Genomic DNA, 11,925 nt, shown 5'->3' on the forward strand with positions numbered 1-11,925 from the left:
CTGTGGTCTTGGATAGTCTGGCTACGATGTGCCTTGGGGAAGATCTTCTGGGGTTGATTCTAACTGAGGTCCTTTGTATTTCTTGGGTCTTGATGCTTGAGTGCCTCTAAAGACTTGGGAAATTTTCTTCCAGGATTTCATGGGATAGACTTTCCATTCCATTATTAGTTTCTTCACCCTCTGGGATGCCAATTATTCTGATATTCGGGCATCTAATGGAATCTAGCATTTCTCGTATATTACCAAAATGTTGTTTTGTTACTTTCTCTATCTTTTTTGTGGTTCTTTCTATGTCAGAGGTTTTATCTACTACATCAGAGATTCGATCTTCAGCATGGTCTATTCAACTTTTAATACTGTCAAGGGAGTTTTTGATTTCCTCTATTCCAGACTTTATCTCTAATAGCTCCATCTGGTTCTTTCTCAGAGTGTCAATTTCTTATTTCATATCTTGGAATGACTTCCTCATCTCTTGGAGTTCATTGTCTCTTTTCTGTTCCAACTCAAAGAATTTGTTCACCATAAATGTTTGAAATTCTTTGTCTGACCTTTTGATAATATCGTCCATTAGCACGAAAGATGGAGGGGAGTTATTCTGAAATTTTGATGGAGATGTATTTCCTGGTTTATTCATACCTGAGGCTCTTCTTCTACTTCTAGCCATAAGAAGATGTATTCACTTTGATTATCTCTTGCGGGAAGGTTACTCCAATTAGGAGTAAATGACTTTCCCTTTTGCTGCAAATTAATGTTTGCTGAAGTCTCTCTTCTGTTTTTTAACCAATGTGGTATCAAGAGGGGTACTGTATTGAGGTGTCTGAAAAGAAAGGTCTCCTTTTTTTCAGATGGATCAGTACAAGGGAAGATCCCAGAGAAAGTAAGGTTGTAGGGGGATTTCAGATATCTGATTATAGACCTGTCTAGTCCTTCTGGAAAGGTGGAAGATAAAGAGGAGAGAGAATTAGGTGAAACAACACAAGGAAAAAAAGGAAAAACAGAAGACAGGGAAATTAAAAAAAAAGGTTTTGCAAGAGGCCTAGCACTGGGTCTGTCTGTGGTCTGCAGCTGGGAACAGGACAGGCTGTGAGAGAAGGAAGAGCAAGAAATTAATAAGAGAATAAAGGAGCTTAAAATGCAAAGCAGAAAGTAGTGGTGACCTACCTACCTAGCGGGTGGACACTAGAGCAGAGGTCTGCAGAAGATGTAGATGGGCAGTGAGGTCCCTGCCTCAGAATCACTGGCTGGACAAAGACCTGGTGTTGGGTCTGTCAGAGTCCAGCAGCCAGGGACAGGACAGGCTGTGAGAGGTAGAAGAGCAGGAAATTACCAACAGAATAGAGGAGCTTAAAATACAAAGCAGAAAGTAATGGTGACCTACCAACCTAGCGGGTGGACACTGGGGTGGTGGTATGCAGGAGAGGAAGGGGGCAGAGATGTCCTTACCTCAGAATCACTGGCTGGCCAGAGGCCTGGTGCTGGGTCGGTTTGTGGTCTGCAATCAGGGACAGGACAGGCTGTGAGAGGTGGAAGAGCAGGAAATTATCAAGAGAATAAAGGAGCTTAAAATCTAAACCCGAAAGTAATGGCGACCTACATACCTAGTGGGTAGGTGCTGCGGCTGGGGTCTGCAGGTGAGGTAGGGGAGCAGTGAGGTCCCTGCCTCAGAATCATTGGCCGGCCAATGGCCTGGCAATGAGTCTGTCTGTGGCATGCAGGTGGGGACAGGAGAGACAGTGAGAGGAGGAAGAGCAGAAAATTAACAAGAGAATAAAGGAGCTTAAAATCCAAAGCAGAAAGTAATGGTGACCTACCTAACAAGACGGTGGGCGCTGGGGCTGGGGTAGGCAAGAGAGGAGGGTGGGCAGTGATGTCCGTACCTCAGAATCACTGGCTGGCCAGAGGCATGCCGCTGGGCCTGTCTGTGGTCAGCAGGTAGAAACAGGACAGGCTGTGAGAGGTGGAAGAGCAGGAAATTAACAAGAGAAAAAAGGAGTTAAAATCCAAAGCAGATAGTAATGGTGACCTATCTACCAAGCGCGAGGCGCTTGGGCTGGGGTCTGCTTGAGAGGTAGGTTGGCAGTGATGTCCCTGCCTCAGAATCACTGGCTGGCCAGAGACCTGGCGCTGGGTCTGTCTGTGGCCTGCAGCCAGGGACAAGACCGGCTGTGAGAGGAGGAAGAGCAGGAAATTAATAAAAGAATAAAAAAGCTTAAAATCCAAAGCAGAAAGAAATGATTACCTGCCTATCTAGCGAAGGATCACTGGGTCTGGGATCTGCAGGAGAGGTAGGTGGGCAGTGATGTCCCAGCCTCAGAATCACTGGCTGGCCAGAGACCTGGCGCTGGGTCTGTCTGTGGCCTGCAGCCAGGGACAAGACCGGCTGTGAGAGGAGGAAGAGCAGGAAATTAATAAAAGAATAAAAAAGCTTAAAATCCAAAGCAGAAAGAAATGATTACCTGCCTATCTAGCGAAGGATCACTGGGTCTGGGATCTGCAGGAGAGGTAGGTGGGCAGTGATGTCCCAGCCTCAGAATCACTGGCTGGCCAGAAGACTGGTGCTGGGTCTGTCTGTCGCCTGCAGCTGGGGACAGGGCAGGTTGTGATAGGAAGAAGAGAAGGAAATTAACAAGAGAATAAAGGAGCTCAAAATCCAAAGCAGAAAGTAATGGTGAGCTATCTACCGAGTGGGTGGGCACTGGGGCTGGGTTCTGTAGAAGAAGTGGGGGGCAGTAAGATTCTAGCATCAGAATCACTGGCTGGCCATAGGCCTGGCAATGTGTCTCTCTGTGGCTTCCAGCTTTGGACAGGACAGGCTGTGAGAGGAGGAAGAGCAGGAAATTAACAAGAGAATAAAGAAGGTAAAAATTCAAAGCAGAAAATACTGGTGACCAACCAACCTAGTGGGTGGGAGTTGGGGATGGTGTCTGTAGGAGAGTTTTATGGGCAGTGATGTCCCTGCCTCAGAATCACTGGCTGGCCAGAGGCCTGGCGCTGGTCTGTCTGTGGCCTGCAGCCAGGGAGAGGACAGGCTTTGAGAAGGGGAAGAGCCAGAAATTAAAAAGAGATAAAAGGAGCTTAAAAGGCAAAGAAGAATGTAATGATGACCTACCTACCTAGTGGGTTGGTGCTAAGGCTGGGGTCTGTAGGAGAGGTAGGTGGGTAGTGAGGTCCCTTCCTCAGAATAACTGGCTGGCCAGAGGCCTGCTGCTGGGATGGTCTGTGGTTTGCAGCCAGGGACAGGAAAGGCTAGCAGTGGAGGCCTGGACTGGGGTATGCAGGAGAGGTAGTTGGGCAGTGATGTCTCTGCCTTAGAATCACTGGCTTGCAAGAGGCCTGCAGCTGGATCTGTCTATGTCCTGCAACCAAAGACAGGACAGGCTAGCGACTGGGCGCTGTTGCTGGGGTCTGCAGGAGAGGTAGGTGGGCAGTGATGTCCCAGCCTCACAGTCACTGGCTGGCCAGAAGCCTGCCACTTGGTCTGTCTGTAACTTGCAGCCGGGACAGGAAAGGCTAGCGGGTGGGTGCTGGAGCTGGCGTCTGCAGGAGAGGTAGGTGTTCCGTGATGTCCCTGACTCAGAATCACTGGCTGGCCAGAGGCCTGCCCCTGGGTCTGTCTGTGGCTTGTATCTGGGGACAGGACAGGCTGTAAGAAGAGGAAGAGCAGGAAAATTAACAAGAGAATAAAGGACCTTCAAATCTAGAGCAGAATGTATTGGTGTCCTACGTACCTAGCGTGTGGCGCTGGGGCTGGGTTCTGCTTGAGAGGTAGGTTGGCAGTGATGTCCCTGCCTCAGAATCACTGGCAGGCCAGAGGCCTATTGCTCAAACTATCAATGGCTTGCAATAGGGACAGGACAGGATATGAGAGGAGGAAGAGCAGGAAATTAACAAGAGAATAAAGGAGATTAAAATCCAAAGCAGAAAGTAATGGTGACCTACCTACCTAGAGGATGTGAGCTGTGGCTGTGGTCTGGAGGAGAGGTAAGTGGGGAGTGAGGTCCCTGCCTCAGAATCACTGGCAGGCCAGAGGCCTATTGCTCAAACTATCAATGGCTTGCAATAGGGACAGGACAGGATATGAGAGGAGGAAGAGCAGGAAATTAACAAGAGAATAAAGGAGCTTAAAATACAAAGAAGAAAGTAATGGTGAGCTACCTACCCAGCAGGTTGGCGAAGGGGCTGGAGTCTGCAGGAGTGGTGGGGGCCAGTGAGGTCCCTACCTCTCAATCACTGGCTGGCCAGAGGCCTGCCACTGGGGCTGTCTGTGGCCTGCAGCCGGGGACAAGACAGGTGGTGAGAGGAGTAAAGGCAGGAAATTAATAAGAGAATAAAGGAGCTTAAAATCCAAAGCAGAAAGAAATGGTGACCTACCTACCTAGCGGATGGGCACTTGGGCTAGGGTCAACAGGAGAGGTAGGTGTACAGTGATGGCCTGGCCTCAGAATCACTGGCTGGCCAGAGGCCTGCCACTGGGGCTGTCTGTGGCCTGCAGCCGGGGACAAGACAGGTGGTGAGAGGAGTAAAGGCAGGAAATTAATAAGAGAATAAAGGAGCTTAAAATCCAAAGCAGAAAGTAATGCTGTCCTACCTACCTACTGGGGTGTGCTAGGGCTAGGGTCTGCTGGAGAGGTAGGTGGGCAGTGATGTCCCTGCTTCAGAATCACTGGCTGGCCAGATACTTGGCGATCTGGTCTGTCTGTGGCCTGCAGTTGGGGACAGGCCTGGTTGTGAGAGGAGGAATAACAGAAAATTAAAAAGATAATAAAGGAGCTTAAAATTCAAAGCAAAAAGTAATGGTGACCTACCAACCTAGTGGATGGGTGCTGGGGCTAAGGTCTGCAGGAGAGGTAGGTGGGCAGTGATGTTCCTGCCTCAGTATCACTGAGTGCCCAGAGGCCTGGCGCTGGATCTGTCTGTCACCTGCAGCCAGAAACAGGACAGGCTGTGAGAGGAGGTGTAGCAGGAAATTAACAAGAGAATAAAGGAGCTTAAAATCCAAAGCAGATAGTAATGGTGACCTACCAACACAGAGGATGTAACCTGGGGCCCTGGTCTGCAGGAGAGGTAGATTAGTAGTGAGGTCCCTGCCTAAGAATCACTGGCTGGCCAGAGACCTCCTGATGGGTCTGTATGTGGCCTGCAGCTGGATACAGGACAGGCTGTGAGAGGAGGAAGAGCAGGAAATTAACAAGAGAATAAAGGAGCTTAAAATCCAAAGCAGAAAGTATTGCTGTCCTACCTAACCAACAGGTTGGCGCAGGAGTTGGAGTCTGCAGTAGTGGTAGGTGGGCAGTGAGGTCCCTGCCTCACAATCACTGGCTGGCCAGAGGCCTGCCACTGGGTCTGTCTGTGGCTTGCAGCCGGGGACAGGTCAGGTTGTGAGAGGAGAGTGATCAGGAAATTAACAAGAGAATAAAAGAAAATAAAATCCAAAGCAGAAAGAAATGGTGACCTACCTACCTAGCAGGGTACGCTAGGCTGGGGTCTGCTGGAGAGGTAGGTGGGTAGTGAGGTCCCTGCTTCAGAATCACTGACTGGCCAGAGGGCTGGTGCTGGGTCAGTCTGTGGCCTGCAGCTGGGGACAGGACTGGCTGTTAGAGAAATTTCAGAAAATTAACAAGAGAATAAAAAGAGCTTAAAATCCAAAGCAGAAAGTAATGGTGACCTACCTAACTAGCAGTTGGGCCCTGGGGCTAGGGTCTGCAGGAGAGGTAGGAGGGCAGTGATGTTCCTGCCTCAGAATCACTGGCTGGCCAGAGGCCTGGAGCTGGGTTTGTCTGTGGCCTGCAGCCAAAGACAGGATAGGCTAGTGTGTGGATGCTGTGGCTGGGGTTTGGAGGAGAGGTAGGTGTTCAGTGAGGTCCCTGCCTCACAATCACTGACTGGCCAGAGGCCTGTTGCTGGGTCTGTCTTAGGCATGCAGCCGGGGACAGGAGAGGCTATAAGTGGAGGAAGAGCAGAAAATTAACAAGAGAAAAAAGGAGCTAAAAATCCAAATCAGAAAGTAATGGTGGTCTACCTACCTAGGGGGTGGGCGCTGGGACTGGGTTCTGCAGGAGAGGAAGGTGGGCAGTGATGTCCCTGCCTCAGAATCACTGGCTGGCTAGGCCTGGTGCTGGGTCTGTCGGTGGCCTGCAGCCGAGGACAGGACAGGCTGTGAGAGGAGGAAGAGCAGGAAATTAAAAAGAGAATAAAGGAGTTTAAAATCCAAAGCAGAAAATAATGGTGACCTACCTACCAAGCGTGTGGGCGCTGGGGTAAGGGTCTGCTTGAGAGGTAGGTTGGCAGTGATGTCCCTGCCTCAGAATCACAAGCTGGCCAGAGACCTGGCGCTGGTGCTGTATGTGGACTCCAGCTGGTGACACGACATGCTGAGAGAGGAGGAAGAGAAGGAAATTAATAAAAGAAAAATAGAGCTTAAAATCCAAAGCAGAAAGAAATGATTACCTACCTACCTAGCGGGTGGGCACTGGGTCTGGGGTCGGCAGGAGAGATATGTGGGCAGTGATGTCCCAGCCTCAGAATGACTGGCTGACCAGAGGCCTGCAGCTTGGACTGTCTGTGGCCTGAAGCTGGGAATAGGACAGGCCGTGAGAGGAGGTAGAGTAGGAAATAAAGAAGAAAATAAACAAGCTTAAAATCTAAAGCTGAAAGTAATGGTGACCTACCTACCTAGGAGGTGGTCACTAGGACTGTGGTCTTCAGGAGAGGAAGGTAGGCAGTGATGTCCATGACACAAAATCACTGGCTGGCCAGAGAACTGGGGTAGGGTCAGTCTGTGGCCTGCAGCCGGGGACAGGAAAAGTTGTGATAAGAAGAAGAGCAGGAAATTAACAAGAGAATAAAGGAGCTTAAAATCCAAAGAAGAAAGTAATGGTGAGCTACCTAACTAGCGGTTGGGTGCTGGGTCTGGGTTCTGTAAAAGAAGAGGGGGGCAGTGAAATCCCAGCATCAGAATCAGTGGCTGGCCATATCCATGGCAATGTGTCTCTCTGTGGCTTGCAGCTGGGGACAGGACCAGCTGTGAGAGGAGGAAGAGCAGGAAAATAACAAAAGAGTAAAGGAATTTAAAATCCAAAGCAGAAAGTAATGGTGACTTACCCACCTAGCAGGTGGGTGCTGGGACTGGGGTCTGCAGGATAGGTAGGTGGACAGTAAGGTCCCTGCCTCAAAATCACTGTCTGGCCTGAGGCCTGCCACTGGGTCTGTCTGTGGCCTGCAGCCTGGGACAGGTCATGCTATGAGAGGAGGAAGAGCAGGAAATTAACAAGAGAATAAAGGAGCTTAAAATCTAAAGCAGAAAGTAATGGTGACTTACCCACCTAGCAGGTGGGTGCTGGGACTGGGGTCTGCAGGATAGGTAGGTGGACAGTAAGGTCCCTGCCTCAAAATCACTGTCTGGCCTGAGGCCTGCCACTGGGTCTGTCTGTGGCCTGCAGCCTGGGACAGGTCATGCTATGAGAGGAGGAAGAGCAGGAAATTAACAAGAGAATAAAGGACCTTCAAATTCAGAGCAGAAAGTAATGGTGACTTACCTACCAAGCGGGTGAGCGCTGGGGCTGGGGTCGGCAAATATATAGGTGGGCAGTGATGTCCCTGCCTCAGAATCAATGGCTGGCCAGAGGCCTGATGCTGGGTCTGTCTGTGGCCTGCAGCTGGGGACAGGACAGGCTGTGAGAGGAGGAAGAGAAGAAAATTAACAAGATAATGAAAGAGCCTAAAATCCAAACCAGAAATAAATGGTGACCTACCTACCTAGCGGGTGGGCTCTGGGGATGGCATCTGAAGGAGAGGAATGTGGGCAGTGAAGTCCCAGCTGCAGAATCACTGGCTGGCCAGAGATCCATCTCAGGGACTGTCTGTTGCTTGCAGGTGGTGACAGTACAGGCTGTGAAAGGAGGAAGAGCAGGAAATTAAGAAGAGAATAAAGAATCTTAAAATTCAAAGCAGAAAGTAATGGTGATCTACCCTCCTAGTGGGTGGGCGCTAGGGTTGGGGTCTGCAAGAGAGGTAGGTGGGCAGTGAGTTCCCTGCCTCAGAATAACTCGCTGGACAGAGGCCCGCCGCTGGGTCTCTCTCTGGCCTGCATCAGGGGACAAGAAAGGTTGTGAGAGGAAGAAAAGCAGGAAATTAACAAGAGAATAAAGGAGATTAAAATTCAAAGCAGAAAATATTGTGAACTACCTACGTAACAGGTGGGCGCTGGGGCTGGTTTCTGAAGGAGAAGAAGGTGGGCAGTGAGGTCATTGCCTCAGAATCACTGGCTGGCCAGAGGCATGGAGCTGTGTCTGTCTGTGGCCTGCAGCTGGGGACAGGACAGGCTGCGAGAAGAGAAAGATCAGGAAATTAAGGAGAGAATTAAGGAGTTTAAAATACAAAGCAGAAAGTAATGGTGAACTACCTACCTAGCATGTCGCGCTGGGGCTGGTGTCTGCTTGAGTGGTAGGTTGGCAGTGAGGTCCCTTCTTCAGAATCACTGGCTGGCCAGAGACCTGGTGCTGGGTCTGTCTGTGGCCTGCAGCCAGGGACAGGACAGGCGGTGAGAGGAGGAAGAGCAGGAAATTAACAAGAGAATAAAAGAGCTTAAAATCTAAAGCAGAAAGCAATGGTGACCTACTTACCTAGTGGGTGGGCACTGGGACTGGGGTCTGCAGGAGAGGTAGGTAGGCCTTGAGGTCCTAGCCTCAGAATCACTGCCTGACCAGAGGCCTGGTGCTGGGTTTGTCTGTGGCCTTCAGCCAGGGACAGGACATGTTGTGACAGGAGGAAGAGCAGGAAATTAACAAGAGATTAAAGGAGCTTAAAATCCAAAGCTGAATATAATAGTGACCTAACTACCTAGCGGGTGGGCCTTAGGGCTATGGTCTGCACAAGAGGAAGGTGGGCAGTAAGGTCCCTTCCTGAGAATCACTGGCTGGCCAGAGGACTGGCGCTGGGTCAGTCTATGGCCTGCAGCCGGGGATAAGACAGGCTGTGAGAGGTGGAAGAGCAGGAAATTATCAAGAGAAAAAAGGAGTTTAAAATCCAAAGCAGAAAGAAATGGTGAGATTCATAAATAGGGGGTGGGCACTGGGGCTGGAGTCTGTAGGAGAGGTAGGTGGGCAATGTCCATGCCTCAGAATCACTGGCTGGCCATTGGCCTGGCACTGGGTCTGTCTGTGGCCTGCAGCTGAGGACAGGACATGCTGTGAGAGGAGGAAGAGCAGGAAATTAAAAAGAAAATAAAGGAGCTTAAAATCCAAAGGTGAAAGTAATGGTGACCTACCTACCTAGCAGGTGGGCGATAGGGCTGTGGTCTGCAGGAGAGGAAGGTGGGCAGTGAAGTCTCTTCCTCAGAATCACTGGCTGGCCAGAGGCCTGTTGCTGAGTCCTGTGGCCTGCAGATGGGGACAGGACTCGCTGTGAGATGAGGAAGAGCAGGAAATTAACAAGAGAATAAAGGAGCTTAAAATACAAAGCAGAAAGAAATGGTGACATACATACATAGGAAGTGGGGGCCGGGGCTGGAGTCTGCAGGAGAGGTAGGTGGGCTGCAATGTCCCTGCCTAAGAATCACTGGCTGGCCTGAGGCCTGGCGCTGGGCCTGTCAGTGGCATGCAGTCAGGACAAGACAGGCTGTGAGAGGTGGAAGAGAAGGAAATTAACAAGAGAATAAAGAGCTTAAAATCCAAAGCAGAAAATAATGGTGAGCTAACACCCTAGTGGGTGGGCACAGGGGTGGGGTCAGCAGGAGAGGTAGGTGGGCAGTGAGGTCCTTGCCTCAAAATCAGTGGCTGGCCAGAGGCTTTGAAATATGTCTGTTTGTGTGGCCTGCAGATGGGGATAGGAGTGGCTTTGAGAGGAGGAAGAGCAAGAAATTAGCAAGAGAATAAAGGAGCTTAAAATCCAAAGCAGAAAGAAATAGTGAGATTCCTAAATAGGGGGTGGGTGCTGGGGCTGGAGTCTGTAGGAGAGGTAGGTGGGCAATGATGTCCCTGCCTCAGAATCACTAGCTGGCCATTGGCCTGGTGCTGGGTCTGTCTGTGGCCTGCAGCCGAGGACAGGACAGGCTGTGAGAGGAGGAAGAGCAGGAAATTAAAAAGAGAATAAAGGAGATTAAAAACCAAAGCAGAAAGAAATGGTGTCCTAACTACCTAGGGGGTGGGCGCTGGGGCTGGGTTCTGGAGGAGAGGTTGGTGGGTAGTGTTGTCCCTGCCTCAGAATCACTGGCTGGCCAGAGACGTGGGACTGGGTCAGTCTTTGGCCTGCAGCCGGGGACAGAACAGGCTGGGAGTGGAGGAAGAGCAGGAAATTAACAGGTGTGAAAAGGAGCTTAAAATCCAAAGCAGAAAGTAATGATGATATAAGAATAAATTTAAACTGGCTTTTTTTCTGTTCTGTAAAAAATTTAACCTTTTGTCCTTTCACTTCTGTACTATGGCCGGGTAAACGCCCTTGTCATAAACTACCCGAGACAGACTTAATTATGCAAACCTCCAGGAACTGAACAAGTGGAATGTAGACCTAAAAAAACTAGAAAGACAACCCATGCACCTGTATCACAAGAGCTGCTGCTCTTCCCCTTATGAACAAAGTTACCTGTTAACCTTCCGCATACCTTCTCCTGCTTATAAAAATATCTATAACCAACACTAGAAACGGGTTCCTTGCACAGGCCTGCGGAATCAGGTGTTTGCTTGGACCCCAGTCGGCTGGAAAAATAAAACCTCTTGCACTTTGCATCAAGAACTGACTCTTGTGGTTGATTGGGCGTCATGTATCCTCTGGACAGAAAACGCGCTGAGCCAGGCGGCCGGCAGCCTTTCATTTTGGGGGGTTCGTCCCGGATATCACGGCTACCCATCATCTACAACGTCGGCCTTGGAGGTAAGCCTAAAAACCCCCTGTTTGTTTGCTGACTTTCTTGTCTGTTTTGGTGTGGTACCTAACCTAATAATCTGTTTCAGGTTGCACAGTCATTCAGCCTATTGTAAAATAGCCGAACTGTGGTTGGCAGACGTGCCCAGAGAACCACATACTGCAGCCCTGGGGGACGCTCTAGGGGCGGAGGAGGATCAGGGACGCCTGATCGTCCCTTACGGTAAGGGCGCAGATCGGGTACATATTTTGGCCCAGAGTTCCCGTGGCCTGCGCCCGTCTGAATCTGTCCTAAGATTGCGGAAAACAAAAATTGGTAAGTTACTTTCTGTTTGTCTTGTCCTGTTCTTTGTTCTGTTGTCTGTACTCTTAACCTATCCGTTGACGATGGGACAGAGTGTGGTGACTCCTTTAAATTTGACTCTCAAACACTGGACTGAAGTAAAGGGAAGAGGTCGCAACCTGTCTGTAGAAATTAAAATGGGACTCTGGCAGATGTTTTGTGCCTCTGAGTGGCCCACCTTTGGTGTTGGGTGGCCACCCAAAGGCACGTTTGACCTTAACGCTATCCTTTCCGTTAAAGACATTGTATTTCAGAAGGGACCAGGAAGTCATCCGGACCAGCAACCGTACATCATCGTTTGGCAAGATCTGATCCAAAACCCACCTTCGTGGGTTCGACCATGGTTGCCCAGGCCCCGTCCAAACCCCCCTCAGGTCCTGGTGGCCCAGTCCCCCAACCCTCCAGAGGGTACAGACCTCTCCAAATGTCCCAAGTGAATCTATCCAGAGACCCAAGACCTTCTTCTCCTAGACACCCCTCCCCCATATCCCCCATCCCTTCCGCTAGGTGAAGAAAGGCACAGAGACCCCAGAATGCCACCTAACATTGGACCTGGTCCTTCCGCCCCCTCTGAGGGTGCCCTCCTAGGGCCTGCTCAGGGCACTAGGAGTCAACGTTGCGCACTCCCGTCTCCTGATACCACTGTGGTACTGCCCTTACGGGCCTATGGGCCCCCACCTCCGCCTACCGACGAGGGGCTGCCTCCCCTACAGCCTCTCCCATAT

The 11,925-nt window shown here is 50.3% G+C and overlaps 2 long non-coding RNA genes across 5 annotated transcripts; both read right to left on the reverse strand.

Moving 5' to 3' along the window:
• Positions 1-4,684: 4,684 nt before the first annotated feature.
• On the reverse strand, positions 4,685-6,986 carry LOC106733186 (uncharacterized). Of its 3 annotated transcripts, none has more exons than XR_003546910.1 (7): positions 6,886-6,986; positions 6,673-6,783; positions 6,456-6,572; positions 6,235-6,371; positions 5,457-5,575; positions 4,810-4,920; positions 4,685-4,721 (listed from the first exon to the last, which is right to left on the reverse strand). It is a non-coding gene; the product is annotated as an uncharacterized LOC106733186 (long non-coding RNA). The 3 variants fall into 3 exon arrangements; XR_003546909.1 differs by having other exon boundaries at positions 6,669-6,783; XR_001369373.1 differs by having other exon boundaries at positions 6,452-6,572; positions 6,669-6,783.
• A 649-nt stretch (positions 6,987-7,635) lies between these two features.
• On the reverse strand, positions 7,636-9,612 carry LOC102492939 (uncharacterized). 2 transcript variants are annotated; one of them, XR_003546907.1, is made up of 7 exons: positions 9,484-9,612; positions 9,266-9,399; positions 8,622-8,732; positions 8,406-8,515; positions 8,189-8,321; positions 7,756-7,888; positions 7,636-7,671 (listed from the first exon to the last, which is right to left on the reverse strand). It is a non-coding gene; the product is annotated as an uncharacterized LOC102492939 (long non-coding RNA). The 2 variants fall into 2 exon arrangements; XR_003546908.1 differs by having other exon boundaries at positions 8,185-8,321.
• Between the last annotated feature and the right edge of the window lie 2,313 nt (positions 9,613-11,925).

Source organism: Tupaia chinensis, unplaced genomic scaffold, assembly GCF_000334495.1.
Source record: "Tupaia chinensis unplaced genomic scaffold, TupChi_1.0 Scaffold140934_1, whole genome shotgun sequence".
Lineage (NCBI taxonomy): Eukaryota > Metazoa > Chordata > Mammalia > Scandentia > Tupaiidae > Tupaia > Tupaia belangeri.